The following is a 21549-nucleotide window of genomic DNA, read 5'->3' as shown; positions in this document are numbered from 1 at the left end:
GAAGCATAGTCATGAATTAACTCTTCAAATTCTACCATTTGATCACTATTTCAAGATTTTTCTTCTTTCCTTTTTCTCATTTTACTCACATTTCTTCCCAAGTGACATTGTAAAGCTCTGAGACCTTTGCTGTTTTTCCAGAATCTAGAGGCAGCCAGGGGGGAGGATGAGGCAACTCATTTGTTTTTCAGTGCCAGGGACCAGATATTGAAAATTTAACAATTATGAAGATGACTTTTTGTTGGTACACAGCACTGGAGCTGCTCTAACCTCTACTTCTGTGCTCTGTTGTCTCACTGCCTGGCATGAATTGTTTAAACTTCATCAAACCACAGGATAATTCTGGGTTAAAAGAAACTTAGAGGTCATTTACTTACTATCCTCATTTTATAGCTGAGAAAATTGAGGTAAAGTGACTGATCCAATTTGCACAATGTCTATGGCAGAAATAATGCTAGAACCCTGGACTCTCAGTGCACAAAGCTGACATTGCTTTCCCCTGTAGCATGTGTTTTCTCTGGAGGGTTAAAAAAATTATAATTTTATGATCATTTTTTTTTCATGTCATAATTCCTAATGCTAGTCCTTTTATCCTGAATCATCACAAAATGGCTTGCCTGGCTTAAGCTCCTAACAAACTTAGGTGGGTGATACTTTGGGCAAGTAAAATGTAGCTTTGTTCTCACATTCAAACCTACAATTGAACCATATCAAGATATTATGATGGATTCTTTTCTCTATTTCCCAGAGTTACTGACCTGAAATGCCCATTTGTTTAATTTTTCCCATGGCCTTGACACTCTCTGATAATGCAAAAGATAGAACCTTCCCAATGCACAGCCTTCCCTGTCAAGGAGCTGTCATTGAACTTTTCTTTTCTATAGTCTGTGTCATGAAAGTAGTGAGGTTTTGTTAAACATAAAATTATAATAATGAATATCCTTTCTCAAACAATACGTGTGCCTCTTTTTCTCCCTCCTCCAGCCCCTTGTTATTTCAACAGCTGTCGTTTCTTCTTTCTTATTAAGAAACCTTGTACTAGTTATTCTCTTCCCCATTCCCATGTTTCAAAGTATTTTTCCTTGATGTCAAGGAAGAGGCTGAGCCATCCACTGGTCATCTAAGAGGTGATTCTTCAGATTTTCAACTACCTATTTACTTTGCTTCTTCAGTGATTGTGTTAAGAGTGACCCAGGAAATTGTGGGGAAAAGGGGGATTCCTGTGCTTTATCCCTATGCCCTGAGATTCTTAACAAGTTCTCTGTGTGATCTTGGTGTAAGTGATTCCTATGTCTGCAACCAGTGCACAAAGGATTGGAGAACGAGGAATTCACATTAATTGAGTGACTTAGACATTGAGGTTACTCTCCCTCTCTCTCTTTCTGTCTCTCACACACATAATCATCTAAATGTGTAATGTTATATTCTCCATTTTGTAAAATGAGATAATGAGGCTTGAAAAGATTAAAGACATTATCTACTATTCCATATTTAGGTTAAAAAAATTTTTTTAATGTTTATTATTCATTTTTGAGAGAGAGAGAGAGAGACAGAGTGCGAGTGGGGGAGGGGCAAAGAGAGAGGGAGACGCAGAATCTGAAGCAGGCTCCAGGCTCCCAGCTGTCAGCAGCACAGAGCCCAAGGTGGGGCTCGAACCCACGAACCGCGAGATCATGATCTGAGCCAAAGTCGGACGCTCAGCCGAGTCACCCAGGCGCCCCTCCGTATTTAGTTAAGTGGTGGATCTGGTATTCAAATCCAATAATGTCTTTTCCCAATCCATGGTTTTATTGCTTTACTCCAGCTTCAGTAAAGGATTGGGTGAAGAATACACTTAGAACTAAGGAATATTGGTAAAAATTAGTTGTTTAATAATGTAAATAATGACTTTATTTATTCAACAAATATTTATTGACTATGTGACAGGGGGACAAGACAAGTCCTGCTCACGTGAAGATTATCTCTAACAGCCAAACATTATACATATAATTACTAAAAACATTATAATTGCGATGAGTGTTAATTATTACTTAATGTATTCCTTGGTTCAATATCATCAGCTAAGGATTGAAAGTTCACCGAGCATAAAAAGTAGACCTATAGAGACCATGAGAATATATTGTCCCCGGGCAAGAATCTTCTGATTTATTTGTCTTAAAAGTGAGAAAACACTGTTTATTCTGCAGGCCCCTGACATTCTAATATGAGGTTGTGTGGCACCGCGTGAAGAGCACTGACTAGGGAGTCTCGAAGCTCCTGGATTTATAAAGGTAGCTCTCCCACCAACCACCTGTGGGAGCTCTAGCAAGTTCATCTTTGTTAACCTTTGCAAGTCTCAGTTTCTTCATCTATAAAATTAGGTTATTATCCTTAATTTTTCCAGGTTTCCAGGTTTCTTATAGAGGAACGGCTCCACCATGGTACCCTGGAGACCTTATATGTTTCACATAGTCACATAGGCACAGGCTTGAATCAGTCCTGGTAGAATATCTTTTCATCCACTAGAGCATGAGAGGATGGGAGGCTTGTGAGAAGTTGCCCTGAAGATTTCACTCACCTCTCTATTTCTCCTTATAAGCTGTCATGCGATAGGCTATCAATACCTACCAAGTTTTGGTGAGATATGATGCTTTGCCTGCCCCTTCCCCACCTCAAGGTATGGCTGAGACCATAAAATCATTCAGCTGCAGTCCAGAACTGGCTCCTTAGCAATGGGTGTTCTGCAGCTCACACTGTGGTTATCAGCCGCCCCCCCCCCCCTTTTTTTGGTGTTGTATGTTTTGGTATATAGGACAGTGGCCCAGGAGGATGGCACATTTGGCTACTCTCTGTTTCACTGTCTATGAAAGTAATAAAGTGAAGCTAAAAGTGGCTCATTGTATTTTTCCCAGACAAATCAGGCAGGCCTTGGCCTTATCTTGTATACTAGACAGTTCCTTCCTGCTCCGGTGTTCTCTGTGTTTATGATGAACTGAGGTGTGTGTTAAAGGGGTCATTAGGAACTGCAACCAAGACCAGGCGATAGTCCCTGGTATGTGTGTTTGCTGAATAAACTTTGTGCTTAGCCTATGCCCTGAGAACACATAGATAAGAGAGTAGTTCGAAGAGTGTGTACAGGTTTAGAGAATGAGAACAGCATTCAGAAGGGTATGCTGATGGTGTCTTGATAGCCAAAGGGAATGAGAATGAAGTTCAGGCTAGCATCAGAAAGCTTGAGGGGAAACTGAGGAGTGCCTACAACAACATCCAACACCTTAAGGAAGAGCCTGGGCTGAGCAGTGAGGACTGGAAGAGTAACTCACCTGACAGTGAACTTGTGTACCTGGCCAAGAAGAGCTACAGGTGGACCCAGGGTTCTATACTGCTGGGCATAATCAACTCCGAGGGGAGGAGGATATAACTATTAGGCTCTGCTGCACATCCCAGCACTTGACCTTGGAGCCGCCTTCACAGTGATGCCCACTACATAACTGTTGGATTAACAGGAATGAAATGCTTGAAGTGTTAGAGAATTTTATCTTAATGGTTCTCTTAGGAGGGGCTAAGGAAAAAGGACCATTGCACGTAAATAAATAGGAATAATTATATTTTTCTGTACTTTCAGTTTACAAAGGTTTTTATACACATCATATCATGAATACTTAATTGAGTAACTAATTTTCCTGACACCATTCTAGGCACTGGAGGCATAGAGGTCAGTCGCCTTCTCTTTGAAGACTTTAAATTGGTAGGGAGTAAGTACTCAAAAACAGATGGTTTTGTCAGAATGTGGCAACTGTCCTAACCTTTGGATATTATAGCAGCATAGAGGAGGGGCATGTAGTTCAGGACAAGAACATCTCTTGCTAATGAAAAGGTAAAACAGTGAGAATTTTCAACGACAATCTAATTCTTATCAGAGCTCACCACAGGAGAATGTCCCAGAGAATGGATGGTATAAGGCAGGGTCTTCCCTAAAGAAAGATCTTTGCTGCATCTTTAGAGAGTGCCTAGAATCCCTCAGAGGATTCATGGAATAAGAATGCAAGTAGCTAAAAGACATCCAAATTGGAAAGGAAGAAGTAAAATTACCTCTGTTCACAGATGACGTGATCTTATATGTAGAAAATTCTATAAAGATTTTACACACAAAAAATCTGTTAGAACTAATAAATGAATTCAGCAAAGTAGCGGGATATAAGATCGATGTACAAAAATCATTTGTATTTCTATACCCTAACGATGAACAATTGAAAAAGGAAATTGGGATAACATTTCCATTTGCTTCAGAAAGAATAAAATACTTAGGAATTAACCAAGGAGGTAAAAAACTTGTACAATGAAAACCACAAAACACTGCTGAAAGAAATTAAAGAAGACATAAACAAATGAAAAGACAGCCTATGTTCATGGATTGGAAGACTTAATATTGCTAAGATGTCCACCCTGCTCAAAATGATCTACAGATCCAATGCAATCCCTGTCAAAATCCCAACAACGTTTTTTGCAAAAATAGAAAAACCCATCCTTAAATTCATATGCAATCTCAAGAGACCCCAATTAGCCAAAACAGTATTGAAAAAGAACAAAGCTGGAAGACTCCACACATTTTGTGCTTTCAAAACTTCTCACAAAGCTATAGTAGTCAAATACAGTGTGGTACTGACATAAAGACAGATAGATATATAGAGTAGTGGAATAGAATAGATAGCCCAGAAATAAACTCTCACATATATCATCAAATGATTTTCACTAAGGGTGCCAAGACCATTCAGTGGGTGAAAGGACAGTTTTTTCAACAAATGGTTCTAGGAAACATGGATATTCACCTGCAATAGAATGAAGTTGGACCCTTATTTAACACCATATAAAAAAGGTAGTTCAAAATGGATCAGAGACCTAAATGTAAGATGTAAAACTACAAACCTCTTAGGGGGAAAGCTTCATGATATTGGATTTGGCAGTGATTTCTTGACTATGACACTAAAGGCACAGGCAACAAAAGAAAAAAATAGATAAATTAGACTCCATCAACATGAAAAACTTTGTGAATCAAAGGACTTTATATCATAAAAGTAAAAAAAAAGTGAAAAAAGTAGGAAGTATTTGTAAATCATATATCTAATAAGATTAGATATCCAAAAGATTAGAGAATTCCTAAAACTTGATAACAAAAAACAATCCATTTAAAAAATGGACTCAGGGGTTGAATAGACATTTCTCCGAAGAAGATATACAAATGGCCAATGAGCACATGAAAAGATGCTCAACATGACTAATCATTAGGGAAATACAAATCAAAACCACAATGAGACACCACTTCACACCCATTAGACTGGCTGTTATAAAAAAATTTAAACCACCAAAACAGAAAACCACGAGAAAATGACAAGTATTGATGAAGATGTGGAAACATTGGAACCTTTGTGCGCTATTGATGGGAATCTAAAACAGTGTAGTCACTATGAAAAATACTATGGAAGTTCCTCAAAAATTAAAAATAGAATTACCAGGGGCGCCTGGGTGGCTCTGTTGGTTAAGGGTCCGGCTTCGGCTCAAGTCATGATCTCATGATTCAGGATTTCAAGCCCCGTATCTGGCTCTGTGCTGACAGCTCAGAGCCTGGAGCCTGCTTCAGATTCTGTGTCTCCCTCTCTCTCTGCCCCTCCCTTGCTCATGCTCTGTCTCTCTCTCTCAAAAATAAAATTAACATTAAAAAAAATTTTTTTAAAATAGAATTACCGTATAATCCAGCAATTCCACTTCTGGGTATATACCCAAAAGAATTAAAAGCAGGGACACAAACAGATACTTGTACATCCATGTTTAGAGCAACAATATTCACAGTAGCCAAATGATGAAAGCAGCCCCAGTGTCCATTGATGGGTGAGTGGTTAAACAAATGTGGTGTTTACATACAATGGAACGTTGTTCAGCTTTAAAAAGGAAGGAAAGGATGACACATACTACAATGTGTGTGCATATTGAAGGCGTTATGCTAAGTGAAATAAGCTGATCACAAAAGGACGAATACTGTATGATTCCTTTTGTACTTAGAGTACTGAAATTCATAGAGACAGAGAATAGAATGGTGGTTGCAGGGGATTGGTGGTTAGGGAAGGGGGAAATGAAGCATTGTTTAATGGGAACAGAGCTTCAGTTTTGCAAGGTGAAAAAAGTTCTGGAGGTGGATGGGGTGATGATTGCATTCAATGAATTCATAAATGAATGAATGGCATGAATGCCATTGAACTGCATCCTTAAAATTGTCAAAATAGTCAGTTTTATGTATAATTGAGTAATTTAAAAAGAGGGGAAAGCGAGTTACACCTTTCGAAACAAAACAAAAGAAAAACCAGTGTTATCCCAGCTCTTGAGGAGCCCTTTTTTCTTGGAGCCATTGTTTGCCAAACGGCATGAAGAGTGCTGTTACAGCAACATGGATAAAAAATGCAGAGTGTGAAAGGAGAAGTGCCCAGGGACCCTACTGATCTCCTAATCTCCATACCTGCTTCTTCTAATAGCTGAATGATTTGTCTCAAGCCAGTGACTGGGTCTCAGGAGGATTTCAGCCTCTGTAGATACCCCCAGCACTTGAGCTCCTGGCTGGCTCAGTGTAGACAAGATTGACAAGATCTTCAGAAGCTGCTGATAATAAAACTAATGTACCTGTCCTAGCCAATCAGTTGAAGGGAAAAAGGCATATTTAGTGAGTCATGTAATTTGAGCATTCCCACAGTGATGAGTGATAATGTATCTCCTTTCTGAGAAGCTGCTTTCCAGATTTCATTCTCATATTCCCAATATCAAGTAATTGCAGTCTTCACCATTTTCCTAAGATAGATCTGTTTTCAGTTAAAAAAAAAAAAAATAAGCCTAGAGTCACCTGAGTGGCTCAATTGGTTAAGCTGCCTACTCTTGATTTCAGCTCAAGTCGTGATCTCACGTTATGTGAGATAGAGCCCCACGTAGGGCTCGCGCTGACAGCATGGAGCCTGCTTAGGACTCTCTCTCTCTCTCTCTCTCTCTCTCCCCTTCCTTTCTCTGCCCCTCCCCCACTTGTGCACATGCGCTCTGTCTTGCTCTCTCTCTTTTTCTCTCTCAAAATAAGAAAACTTAAAAAAAACCTGAGTTTGTATGCAACAACGTGGATGGAACTAGTATAACGCTAAGCAAAATAAGTTAGAGAAAGACAAGTACAATATGATCTCACTAATATGTGGAATTTAAGAAATGAAACAGGGGCGCCTGGGTGGCTCAGTCGGTTAAGCGGTTGACTTCGGCTCAGGTCATGATTTCGCGGTCCGTGAGTTCGAGCCCCGCGGCAGGCTCTGTGCTGACAGCTCAGAGCCTGGAGCCTGCTGACAGCTCAGAGCCTGGAGCCTGTTTCAGATTCTGTGTCTCCCTCTCTCTGACCCTCCCCTGTTCATGCTCTGTCTCTCTCTGTCTCAAAAATAAATAAACGTTAAAAAAAAAATTAAAAAAAAAAAGAAATGAAACAAAAGAGCAAAGGAAAAAAAAAAAAGACAAACCAAGAAACAGACTCTTAATTGTCAACAACAAACTGATGGTTACCAGAAGGGAGAGGGGTGGGGGGATGAGGGAAATAGGGGATAAGGATTAAAGAGTACACTTACTGATGAGGGAGCATAAGGCAAACTGATGGGCTGCAAACACCCCCGCCTCCAGGTGGGGGTGGGACATGTGTGATACTCCTGGGCACTCCTGGCTGCCCAAGAACAAAGGAACGGGGGAAAAGAAATGGTTAACTGATAGAGATCATAGTCCTGCAGGACCTAAGTCTCCATCACCCCTCCATAGAGATGGAAACAAAGGCAGAAGGAAATGACAGATAGAACTAAATTTCCTTATATCCTGCAGTCCACTGACAAATACTTGAGGCCAGCAGAGTAAGTTTCTCCAGGAACTCCCTGCTGTCTTGATGCTAATGCTTTGCTAGAGGGGAAAACAACCCTAGCTTGACAATAGCCAGGCCTCCGCTATCCTGTGAGTCCTTAGCATATGAAAATCTCACTGGAAACTTTCCCTGGACTTTACCTGCCCACCACCTCCCCGCAACTCTATAGTATATAACAGGTCTCTCCTCATGGTCCCGGGCAGTTCTTCCTGCCCACGGGTCCAGCTTTAATAAAACCACCTCTTTTGCACCAAAGATGTCTTCAAGAATTCTTTCTTGGCCGTCGGCTCTGGATCCCGCTAACCCTGTCATCCCCAAAAACCTCATCACTTACCAGGATGAAAAATAAAAATAAAATGAAAAAAAAAAAAGAATACAAGTTAAACAAGTGTTTAAAAGGCCTGAGATACAAAGGAATAAAGTACTGTAGGGTAGAAGTGGAGTCAAAATCCAAGGATACTGATTTCTACTACAGACGCTCAACCGCCTTCTAAGGAACGTGATAAACTCATTACCCATCTTTCTGTTCTTCTATGTACTGCATTTGATTCTGCAAACATAGCATTTCTGATGGTCTAGATGTCTTAGGACTCTACCTTAGAACTCATTTCAGGCGTTTACTGAGATCCAGTGGGTAAAGTACTGTTCTGGTTACATCGGGGGACACAGAGGTGATCTTATACAATGCATGACTTAAGGGATCTTAAAAGTGTTGTCAACTGTATTTGAGAACAGCAATGTCAGGCAGAGACCAGCTTATCCTGCTGGAGGGAAAATAAGATATCTGGAGAAAATTATCTCTTCTCTCACAAAAGTCAATCTAACATTCTCTGGGTCTGACACTCTCCTGTTTCTCATATGGATCAGGGTTTGTGCTTCTGAGCTTGCGAATGTTGCTGGGAAAATAAAATACTCTATAATAGCTTCTCTGTCTCTTCCTGAGCATGTATATGAAGTTATTTTCATATAGAATAGCCTTCAAACTAAACACAAATCCTTATGTTCTCAAGGACAGGGTTTTTGCTTAGCTAGTCTGCCAATCTTAATATTTTACTTGAAGATTTTAGTTCATTGAAATTTAATGTAATTACTATTATAGGTGGGTTTATATCTACCACGTTACTACTTGGTTTCTATGTATACCATCTATTTCTCCTCCTTCTTTGCTTTCTTTTGGATTAGACAAATATTTTATGTTATCACATTGTTCTATTAACCTGCTAACAGTTACGATTCTTTAAGAGCTTACCTTAGAAATATCAACATGTATCCTTGATTTATTACATTTTTATACAAATGATCACTTTCACAGTACTGCTACAATCTTAGAAAACTGTAACTCCCTATACCCACTTCTACCTTTTGCATTGTTGTTGACAAGCTATTGTTGTAAAGTCCTGAAGTCATTAAACTTTTTATATCCATGTATCGACCTTTTCCAATATTCTTCATTCCATTCTGCATTGCTGTGTTTTCAACTAGGATTTCATCTTTTCATTCTTTCATAAAAATTGCTTAAATTTTTTTTTTAACATTTATTCATTTTTTGAGAGACAGAGAGAGACAGAGCATGAGCAGGAAAGGGGCAGAGAGAAGGAGACACAGAATCAGAAGCAGGCTCCAAGCTCTGAGCTGTCAGCACAGAGCCCTACGCGGGGCTCCAACTCACGAACTGTGAGATCATGACCTGAGACGAAGCTGGACACTCAACCAACTGAGCCACCCAGGCGCCCCCATAAAAATTACTTTTTATATATTTGTAACATCCTCTGCTGGTGTTGAATTTCCTTGATTTCTATTGGTCTAAAAACATTTATTTCACCATCTTTTTTTTACTTTTTAAGTTTTTTTTCGGCTTTACTGAGGTATAATTGACATGTAATTAACTACATATACTTAAAGTACACACTTGATGTTTTGATGTATGTATATATGTGTGTGGAAACATCACCATAATCAAGATTGTGAACATAACTATCTTCGCCCAAGTTTCCTCTTGCTCTTTTGTAACCTCACCCTCTCTCCTGTCTCTACCATTCACACCTCCTTCCCCAGGTAGTCACCGGGGATTTCTGGATCATATGGTATATGCTCTTTTTCTGTCTGGCTTCTTTTGCTTAGCATAACATTGTTGAGTGTTAACCATGTTATTATGTTGTGATGGTTAATTTTATGTGTCAACTTGACCGAGCTAAGTAAGGGATGCCCAAATAGCTGGTAAAACATTATTTTTGTGCATGTCTGTGAGGGTGTTTATTAGCATTTGATTCGGTAGACTGAGTAGACATCTGCCCTCAACAGTGTGAGTGAGAATCATCCAATCTTGTAATGGTCCAAATGGATCAAAAAGGGCAAAAAGAAGGGAGAATTCACTCTGTTTTCTTGGTCTAGGATGTCTGTCTTTTCCTGTCCTTGAGCATTGGAGCTTCTGGTTCTTGGGCATTTGGACTTGGACTGAATTATATAACCGGCTTTCCTGGCTGGCTCTCCATTATCCAGAGGGCAGATTATGGTACTTCTTGGCCTCCATAATTACATGAGCCAAATCCCATTTTGTATATATGTGTGTGTCATAAACACACATATATTTATATTTCCTATTGGTTCTGTTTTTCTGGAGAATCCTCATTAATACTTGTATGTGTCAGAAGTTGTTTGTTTTTATTGCTGACTAGTATTTAATTGTATGGATACACCACAATTTTTAATCCATTTATTTGTTGGGGACATTTTTTGTTTCCCGTTTGTAGCTATTACCAAAAAAGCTGCTCTGAATAAGTTTTTGTGTGAACATATGCTTTCAATTATTTGCTTTCCATGAATGGAATAGTTCATATAATAGAATATTATATTCTTATTCGTATTTTCCTATTATATGGAATAGCTCATATAATAGTTGAAATTTTAAAGAAATTACCAAACTGTTTTCCAAAGTATCTATACATTTTACATTCCCACTAGCAGTGTATAAGAGTTCTAGTTGCTTGACACCCTCTTCAATACTTGATGTGGTTAAGTTTTTAAAACTTCAGCCATTCTAGTGGGCATGTACTGGCGTGTCATTATCCATTTTCTTAATGACTAGTGATATTTTAGCATCTTTCCACATGCTTATTTCCCATTAGTATACTTTCTTTGGTGAAGCATTTGTTCAAATCTGTTGCCCTTTTTGTTTGTGTTACTTGTATTCTTATTATTTAGTTGCAAGAGCTCTTTATATGCTCTCTATATAAGAACTTTGTCAAATACATGTTTCGCAAATATTTTTTCCTAGTCCGTGACTTGTCTTTTATTTTCATAAAAATATCCTTGTAAGGGGCGCCTGGGTGACTCAGTCAGTTAAGTATCTGACTCTTGGTGTCTGCTTAGGTCATGATCTCATTGTCCATGAGTTTGAGCCCCATGTCTCAAAATAAATAAATAAACATTTAAAAAAATATATCCTCTCAAGAGAAAAAGGTTTTAATTTTGTGAAATCTAACTTATTGATTTTTTTTCTTTTATGGTTTGTATTTTTTTTTTAATTTTTTTTTTTTTTCTCAACGTTTATTTATTTTTGGGACAGAGAGAGACAGAGCATGAACGGGGGAGGGGCAGTGAGAGAGGGAGACACAGAATTGGAAACAGGCTCCAGGCTCTGAGCCATCAGCCCAGAGCCTGACGCGGGGCTCGAACTCCCAGACCGCGAGATCGTGACCTGGCTGAAGTCGGCGCTTAACCGACTGCGCCACCCAGGCGCCCCATGGTTTGTATTTTTTAATGTCTTATTCAAGATATCTTTACCAAACCCAAAGTCATTAAGTTTTCTCCTCTGTATTTTTCTAGAAATATTGTAGTTTTAGCATAATTAAGTCTATGAAAAACTCTTGAGTTAATTTTTGTAATGTGAAGGGTTTTGGGGGGATTTGGTTTATTTAAATGTTCATTTATTTACTTTGAGAGAGACAGAGGAAAGAGTGTGAGTGGGGGGAGGGCAGAGAGAGAGGGAGAGAGAGAATCCTAAGCTGGCTCTGCTCTGTCAGCACAGAGCCCTACATGGGACTTGATCTCACGAACCGTGAGATCATAACCTGAGCTGAAATCAACAGTTGGACTCTTAACTGACTGAGCCACCCAGGTGCCCCTGAGGGGTTTGGTTTTGCTTGTTTTTGTTTCATTTTGTTTTCCATATGGCTGCCTAATTGTTTCAGTACCATTTGTTGAATAAATTCTCCTTTCCCCCAATTAATTACCTTGGCACCTTTGTTGAAAAGCAACTGATGGTGGATGTGTGGGTCCATTTCTGAATAAATAGAATTATTCTATTCTATTTATCTATTTGTTTATTTTTAGACCAATACCACACTGTTTTCATAACTGAAGCTTAAGTCTTGAAATCAGGTAGTGTTAGTCTTCCAACTTTGTTCTTTTTCAAAGTTGATTCAGCCATTCTAGGTCCGTTGCATTTCCATATAAGCTTTAGAATCAGTTTATCAATTTCTCCAAAAGCCTGCTGTGTTTTTAAAAAATGATTAGAAACCCACTTTAAATATAAAGGCGTATATGATTAAAGGTGTAAGAAGCATCAGGGAGATGCAAATAAGAACCACAGTGAGATATCACTGTATACCTGTCAGAATGGCTAAAATAAAAACCATAAATAACAAATGTTGATAAGGATGTGGAGAAAAAGGAACACTCAGGTGAATATAAATTGGTACAATCACTGTGGAAAACAGTATGGAGTCTCCCCCAAAAAATTAAAAATAGAAATACCATATGATACAATAATTAATTCCACTACTGGGTATTTACCTAAATAAAATGAAGACACCAATTCAAAACGATATATACACCCCTATGTTTGTTGCAGCATTATTCACAATAGCCAAGATATAGAAGCAACCTAAATATCTGTAGATATACATGAATGGATAAAGAATATGTGATGATGATGATGATGATGATGATGATGTGTGTGTGTGCGTGTGTGTGTGTGTGTGTGTGTGTGTAATGGAATACTTATGCAGTCATAAAAAAGGATGAGATCTTTCCATTTATGGCAACATGGATGGACCTAGGAGGTATTATGTTAAGTGAAATAAATCAGGCATAGAGATACAAATACCATATAATTTCACTCTTATGTAGAATCTAAGAAATGAAACAAATGGGGGCACCTGTGTGGCTCAGTTGGTTAAGCGTCCGACTTTGGATCAGGTCATGATCCCACGGTTCATGGGTTCGAGCCCTGAATCTGGCTCTGTGCTGAGAGCTCAGAGCCTGGAGCCTGCTTCCAATTCTGTGTCTCCCTCTCTCTCTCTGCTCATTGCCTGCTCACACTGTCTCTCTCTCTCTTTCTCAAAAATAAATAATCATTAAAAAAATTTAGAAATGAATAAACAAGTGAATAAACAAAAAGCGGGATCAGACCTATAAATGTAGAGAACAAACTGATAGTTTCCAGAGGGAAGGGGTGGGGATGGGCAAAATGGGTGAAAGGGAGTAGAAGATACAGGCTTCTAGTTATGGAATGAATAAATCATGAGAATAAAAGGTACAGCATAGGGTATATAGTCCATGACATGGCCATAGTGTTGCATGGTAATAGATGGTAGTTACACTTGTGGTGAACATAGCATAAGGTATAGAGACGTTGAATCACTATGTAGTACATCTGAAACTGATGTCACATTGTTTCTCAGCTATATCCCCCACCTCCAAAAATGAAAAAAAAAAGTATAAGGATGGAAAAAGATAAACTATGCTAACATTACTAAAAAGAAAGCTAGAGTGGCTATATTAAAATCTGACAAAGTAGGGGCGCCTGGGTGGCGCAGTCGGTTGAGCGTCCGACTTCAGCCAGGTCACGATCTCGCGGTCCGTGAGTTCGAGCCCCGCGTCGGGCTCTGGGCTGATGGCTCGGAGCCTGGAGCCTGTTTCCGATTCTGTGTCTCCCTCTCTCTCTGCCCCTCCCCCGTTCATGCTCTGTCTCTCTCTGTCCCAAAAATAAATAAACGTTAAAAAAAGAAAAATTAAAAAAAAAAAAAATCTGACAAAGTAGATTTCAGACCAAAAAATATTACCAGGATTAAAGAGAGTCATTTAAAATTGGCAAGGGGGGGGGGGGGGCGGCGCCTGGGTGGCTCCGTCGGTTAAGCCTCCGACTTCAGCTCAGGTCACGATCTCGCGGTCCGTGAGTTCGAGCCCCACGTCGGGCTCTGGGCTGACAGCTCAAAGCCTGGAGCCTGCTTCGGATTCTGTGTCCCCCTCTCTCTCTGTCCCTCCCCCTGCTCGTACTCTTTCTCTCTTTCTCTTAAAAATAAATAAAACATTAAAAAAATTTAAAAAAAGAAGAATAAAATTGGCAATGGGGTCAATTTATTAAGAGCCCATAAAGTTTTTTTTTTTTTTTTTTTTCAACGTTTATTTATTTTTGGGACAGAGAGAGACAGAGCATGAACGGGGGAGGGGCAGAGAAAGAGGGAGACACAGAATCGGAAACAGGCTCCAGGCTCTGAGCCATCAGCCCAGAGCCCGACGCGGGGCTCGAACTCACGGACCGCGAGATCGTGACCTGGCTGAAGTCGGACGCTCAACCGACTGTGCCACCCAGGCGCCCCAAGAGCCCATAAAGTTTATTCGAAATGTTTAGGCACTGAATGATAGAGCTTCAAAATACACAAAATTAAGTTGATAGAACTGCACAAAGAGATAGACAAATCTATAGCCATCATCAGAGATTTCCACAGCCCTCCCTCTGTAACTGGTAGAACAAGCAGACAGAGTATCAGTAGGGATAGAGAAGACTTGCACAAAACTATCAACTGAAATTCCTAATTGACATTTATAGAATATTCCACCCAAAAGAGCAAAGAACATATTATTTTATTTTATTTTATAAAGTTTATTTATTCATTTATTTAGGGAGAGAGAGAGAGTGCACAAGCAGAGGAGGGGCAGAGAGAGAGGGAAGAGAGAATCCCAAGCAGGCTACACACTGTCAGCGCTGAGCCTGATGCGGGGCTCAAACTCACCAACTGTGAGATCATGACCTGAGATGAAACCAAGAGCCAGAGGCTTAACCGACTGAGCCACCCAGGTGTCCAGAGAACATATTCTTTTAACGTACACATGGAACATTTACCAAGTTCAACCATATTTGGGGCCATGAAACAAGTCTCATTAAATCTAAAAGGATTCAATTCATACAAAGTACATTTTATCAAAGTAAATAAATAAAAATATGTCTTATCACTACAATCGACTTAAATTAGAAATCGATAACAGAAGACATATGACACATGGCAAATTCTCAAATATTTAGAAACTAATAAACAGCACTTTTAAGTATTCCATGGATCAAAGAAAAATTAGATGGAAAAGTAGAACTTTTTTGAAGTGAACGAAAATGAAAACATAAAATATAAAAGTTTGTGAAATGCAGTATTGTTTTCACTGGATATATGATTCTGGGTTGACAGTTCCTTTCCTTTAGCCCTTGAAAAATGTTGTGCTGCTTCCTCTGGACTCCATGGTTTTGATGAGAAGTCTTTTGTCATTCCAATTGTTTTCTTTCTCTAGGTAAGGTGTCATTTCTTTCACTGGTTTCAAGTGGTTTTTGATTTCTTTGTTTTTTGTTTTTTGTTTCCCTTTGGTGTTCAGAAGTTTGGTTATGATGAGTTTCGTGTATTTATTTGGATTTATCCTGTTTAGGGTTTGATCACATTCTGGAAGCTGCAGATTTATGTCTTTGGGAAGTTTTCAGTCTCTACTCCTCTGAGTACTTTTTAAACCCCACACACTTCTTTCCTGGGACTCCGATGATGGGCATGTTAAAATTTTTTTTGTTATAGACTCACAGTTCTCTGAGGCTGAATTCATTTCTTTTTGGTTTATTTTCTCCCTGTTGTTCATTCTAAGTTCTGTTGTTCTATTTCCATTTCATTCTTTTGTTTCTTCTGTTCTGCTATTGAGTTAATCTACTGAGATTTTATCTTATTGTATTTCTCAGTTATAAAGTTTCCATTTGTTTCTTCTTTATATCTTTTATTCTTTACTGAGATTTTCTATTTCTTTGATGAGACTTTCTCCTTCATTTGTTTTGAGTGTGTTAGTAGTTGCTCTTTGAAGCATGTTTACGATGACTTTAAAACCCTCGTCAGGTAACTCTGACATCTGCGTCATTTTGTTATCGTGTACTAGTTGTCTTTTCTCATTAAGTTGAACTCTTCCTCATCTTGATATGATAGCTGATTTTTTATTGAAATCTGGACAGTTTGGGCATTATATCATGAGACTCTGGATCTTACTTAAATCTATTTTCACTAGCTTCCTCTGACAGTATTGACATGAGGGTGTTGGTGGGTAGATGTTCAGGTTCCCCACTCAGCCTTACTGATGCCCAAGAAGGGTGCTTGTTAATTTGGCAGGGATGGGAGTTCTACTCCACACTAGGTCCCCCTGATGTCCTCCACCCCAGGCTGGGAGGGGTAGGAGTGCCTCCTTACTGTTCTCTGCATGGCCTCTGTGTCTTTCTGGGCTGCCCCTTTGCTGGCCTAGAGAGATCAGGGAACTCATCACTGTCTCATTCCTTGCATCCTGAGGTCCCTAGTCAGTCTGCCTTTTCTACCTCTCAGTGTCTTCTTATGTTTGTTTTATATATAATGTCCAGGGCTTTGGTTGTTCCTAGGGGGAGGAATAGGAAACAGTATGTCTTAGCTGTCTGCCCAGAAGCAGAAGTCACTCTTTCTGCTTTTTAGTATAAGAAAAAGTCCTTATTTCACCTTCATTTTTTGAAACATATTTTCACTGGGTAAGTAGTTCAAGGTAGCAGGGTTTGTTTTTTTTTCCCCCCCCTTCTTCTTTTTGGTACTTTAAAAATGTTTCCCCACTGTGTTCTAACTTCCATTATTTCTAATAACAAATCTGCTGCATCCTTATCTTTGTTGCTGTCTTCATAACATCCCCTCCCCCCCTCCCACAAGGTTCTTTTACACTTTTCTCTTTATAACAGGTTTTGAAAGATGTGGTTACTATTTGCCTTAGTTTAGTGTTTTGGGTTTTGTTGTTGTTTCTCGTGCTTGGGTTTACTGAGCTGTTCAGATCTGTACCTTTATGGTTTTCATCAAATTTGGGGAAAATTTGCCACATTTCTTCAAATATTTGTTCTGTTCCTCTTCCTGTTACCTCTTTTGGGTACTCTTAAGTTATTATGTCACTTGAAGTTTTTCCACAATTCACTGATGTATTATTCATTGTTATAAGTCTTTCTTCATCCTGTTTTATCTTGTGTAGTTTCTCTTTCTAGGTCTTCAAGTTTGATCTTTCTTTTGCAGTGTCTAATCTAATGCTTATTCCACCCAATGTGTTTTTCCTCTCACAATTTGTGGTTTTCATCTCTAAAGTTCAATATCATATCGGATATGTTCTCTACTTAAAATGTTTAGTCTTTTCTCTGCGTTTTTGAACATGTGGAATAAAGTTATAATAATTGTTCCAGTGTTCATTGTCTGCTATTTCTAACCTCTTGTGTAATTCTGAGTCAATTTGAGTTGATTTTTTTTTCTCATTATGGTTTTGTCTTGTTTGGTACAGGTTGTTTTTTTTGTTTGTTTGTTTTTTGTTTTTTGTTTTTTGTAAATACTCTTTAGCTTTGTTCTGGGATACAGCTAAATTACTTGGGAACAATTTGATCCTATGGCTCTTGCATTTGCGATGTTAGGTGAGACCATCACAGTGTTGTATTAGTTTCCTATTGATGCTGTGATGAATTACAACAAACTTAGCATCTTAAAACATCACAAATTTATTAGTTTACATTCTGTAGTCCAAAATGGACCTCACTGGCCTAAAATAAAGATGTCTCCATGGTTTTGTTTTGTTTTTTCTTTTTTTGTTTTATGGAGGCTCCATGGGAGAATCCATTTACTTGTCTTTTCTAACTCCAGAGGCTACCCACATTCTTTAGCTACAGTCTTATTTTTTCCATCTTCAAAACCAGCAACAGTAGGTCAAGTCCTTTTCACATTGCATCACTCTGACCTCCCTCTTGCACTTACTAGATTGGGTCCCTCCACCTTAATAACCCAGAGTTAATCCCCCATCTCAAGGTCAATTGATTAGCAACCTTAATTCGATCTGCAATCTTAGTTCCCCTCTGGCATGTATAATCCAACATACTTATAGATTCCAGGAATTAGGACATAGACGTCTTTGGAGGGCCATTATTCTGCCTACCACAAACATTTTGTTTGGGGCTAATTGTTCCCCACAACTAAAGCAAGCTCTTCTGAATACTGTACTCATTATTCCTCAGATTATGAGGTTTACCAGTCTGGCAGGAACAGGGGCTATTTCTGGCCCCGTGTGAGGTCTGGGCACTGTTCTTTTTATTCTGTCTGGTGGTTCTTTATCTAGACTCAGCAAGTTTCCTTTTTCACATGCGTTGGTCAGTATGTTGCTGAAGACCCAAGGGAACCTTCTGCTGATTTAGCTCTATCTGTGTGTAGCCCTCTCCTTAGTACTCTATGCTGTGCTTCTAGCAATGTTGAATTCTGAAGACTCTTAGCTCTGTGTCCTCAACTCAGGCAGTTCACCCCACTGGAAATTTTCAAGAAAGTCAGCTTAGGCAGTTAAAGGGCTTACTTCATTTGTTTCACATATTTCAGGGATCACTGTTCTTCAAACCATTGTTTCATATATTTTGTCTGGCTTGTTAGTTGTGCACCTGGGTGGCTCAGTCTGTTAAGCATCAAGACTTTGGCTCAGGTCATGATCTTGTGGTTTGTGGATTCGAGCCCCGCATGGGGCGCTGTGCTGACAGCTCAGAGCCTGGAGTCTGCTTTGGATTCTGTGTCTCCCTCTCTCTCTCTGTCCCTCCCCTGCTCATGTTCTTTCTCTTTCTCTCTCTCAGAAAATAAAGACAAAAAAAAAATAATAATCTAGTCCCTTTTATTTCATTTTGACCAGAAACAAGTCTCCTGGTAATTTTTGATTGGATATCAAACATTGTGACTGTTTACCTCGCTGAGTGCTGCTTGTTTTGTTTTGTTTTTTTTTAATTCTTTTAGGTATTCTTGAATTTTGTTTTTGTAAGCAGTTCTCTGGAAACCATTTATTTTTAATTAAAAATTAAAAAGAGGGGCGCCTGGGTGGCTCAGTCGGTCGGGCGTCCGACTTCAGCTCAGGTCATGATCTCACGGTCCATGAGTTCAAGCCCCGTGTCGGGCTCTGTGCTGTCAGTTCGGAGCCTGGAGCCTGCTTCGGATTCTGTGTCTCCCTCTCTCTCTGCCCCTCCCCCACTCACGCTCTGTCTCTATCAAAAAATGAATAAACATTAAAAAAATTTTTTTTAATTTAATTTTTCAAGAATTTTTTATATAGTTCTTTTGTGTCCTACCCCACACCACTCAATACTTGACAAATGTCTTGGGACCATGTTCTTCAGTCAAGCCCACTTGCCATAGTTTATCACCTCAGCACCATGGGACTTTGGGAGATTTCACTCTTTTATAAGCCTTTTGTCTTCACTTTTTTTTTTTTAATGTTTATTTATTTTTGAGAGAGACAGAGACAGAACACACGTGGGAGAGGAACAGAGAGAGAGGGAGACACAGAATCTGAAGTAGGCTCCAGGCTCCAAGTTGTCAGCACAGTCTCGGTCATGGGGCTTGAACTCACGAATCGCAAGATCATGACCTGAAGTTGGGTGCTTACCCGACTGAGCCCCCCAGGTGCCCCTATGCTAGCTCTTAAGCGTCCCATGCAGTTCAGCCTCAGTAAGTGTCCTTTGGGGAAAACCAGACACACGGCTGAAGCCCTTCAAGTTTTCAAGTCAATCCCTTTATGGCCACATGCCACTAAGAGCTTGGTTGGTTTTACTTTACCAACCAACTTCAGGTGCCCTCTGCCCAGGTAAAGCTAGGTCCTCAGCCCATGCCCAGAATCAGCAAATGGCTATAGAGAATAAGAGAACAAGTGATCTCAATTCACCTTGGACAGTTCTACCTTGTTTCATGAACTTGAGTTCATCTAGACCTAGTTGCTACTACAGTTCTCTAATAGCTAAAAGTTGCGAGCTCAGATTGGCTCCTTATCTGGTAGATTCCCGGGATTGTCAAATTCTTCTACTCTGCCCCCAGATATCCTAACTCTAGGTCACTCTCCTAGATGACCTTCTGAACCAGATCTGCTAATTGGGGGAGAAAAAGAAACACCATCTTCAGGGTGGCAGAATATTTCCATTTGTGGATAAAACAGAAGACCCCAAACATCCAAGATGTCCTCAGCCTGACCCCCAGAGATATTTTTCTGAGATCCAATTGGGTGTGCAACACCTCTCCCACTACCCAGTCCCAAAACCTAACTTCTACTTATGACCCAGAACTACTGTAATCTCTAACAAAGATCCCTGAAAACAAGAACTAAGTTACAGTACAGGTCATAGTTTTGAGGAATTAGTTGGCCTGGGGTAAAGACTTCTCCCATGATCCAGGGGTGCTCTGTATTCTTGCCTGATGTTCTTATCATAAGCTATCACTAGCAGGTGCACTTTGGAAGCTATAGTGAAAAGAACACTAGTTCAGAAGAAGTTGAGAAGTTTGTGAAAACCTACTTTTGGTTATAAATACCATATAGTGTATGGACTTTAGGTCTTCTGACCTCTGACACAGAGCCCTGCCCTCTTCCCTAGAAGTCAGTGAAAAAGAGAACATTCACAAGACAGGAGTGTCCTTCAGTGCACAACTGAATGCCTGAGGAATTCTAACTGGTGGGAGAGAATGGGGAAATTCATCTTCAGCCGGTGTAAGTGCCCTGGATTCAAAGAATGGGTTTGGGAAAGGGGGGAGGGACTCACCTATGTGCGGCTGGATGACCACTGGCCACACAAGCCACGGGTGTAGGGGAGAGATTCATGATGTCTTTGAACAACCTGTGTTATGAGTAACTGTCGGTGCAGAGGAGGGGGGTGGGTATCAAAGGGATCCAACAAGACCCTTAGCCAAGTGAGCCAGAGAAATGCTTTAGGAAGCACACACCGATGCAAGTCTGGGCCTTGATAGAATTCTGGTGCCATGCTGTTTCAGTGGCCAGAGGGCATGATGTTTAGGAGAGCATGCTGTCAGAGGCTGAGTCCACATCACATCTGACACTGTACCTTATCTGCAGGTAGTCTTGTGACCTGCTGTGGGGGGGCTGAGGTTGACTTTTGTTGTGTTGCCGCAATCCCCTGTCTTCATCACCTGCCCCACTTCACCCCTTCACATTCACTTCTGTCATCACCTCCCCTACTCTTCTCACCTTCCGGTCCCTCCCAGTGGCACTCTCTTCTCTCCCTCAAGGAAGTGTAACTCACTTTAGATGCTTTGGAGTGGCGTGTATAAGGGAGTCTGACTGTGTTGTTTCAAAGTCCAGGGGTCAGCTTTGTAAGAATTCTGTGAAATAAGGGATGGAAGACAAAAATTATCCTGCTACCACCATGACCCTGAACAAAGCCACTTGAGGAGAGTGATTTGCTGTCAGAATGAAGCACATAATCTGCTTCCATAGAAGTATCTAACAGTAAGAATAAGTAGAGAGGATCCTCATCCTTGGATGTGCATTAGACTCCTCTGGTAATGTGGTAATTTACTCACCTGGTAAAGTAAATCAAGACAAAGCCCACATTTGAA

At 39.9% G+C, this 21549-nt stretch overlaps 1 protein-coding gene across 1 annotated transcript in view; it reads left to right on the top strand.

Moving 5' to 3' along the window:
- CHD1L (chromodomain helicase DNA binding protein 1 like) overlaps nt 1-21549 on the top strand; it is a 178439-nt gene that overhangs the window by 6055 nt on the left and 150835 nt on the right. The gene's annotated exons all lie outside the window — the stretch shown is intronic.

Source organism: Prionailurus viverrinus, chromosome C1 (assembly GCF_022837055.1).
Source record: "Prionailurus viverrinus isolate Anna chromosome C1, UM_Priviv_1.0, whole genome shotgun sequence".
NCBI classification, from domain to species: domain Eukaryota; kingdom Metazoa; phylum Chordata; class Mammalia; order Carnivora; family Felidae; genus Prionailurus; species Prionailurus viverrinus.
This window is presented reverse-complemented; position numbering and strand designations above follow the sequence as displayed.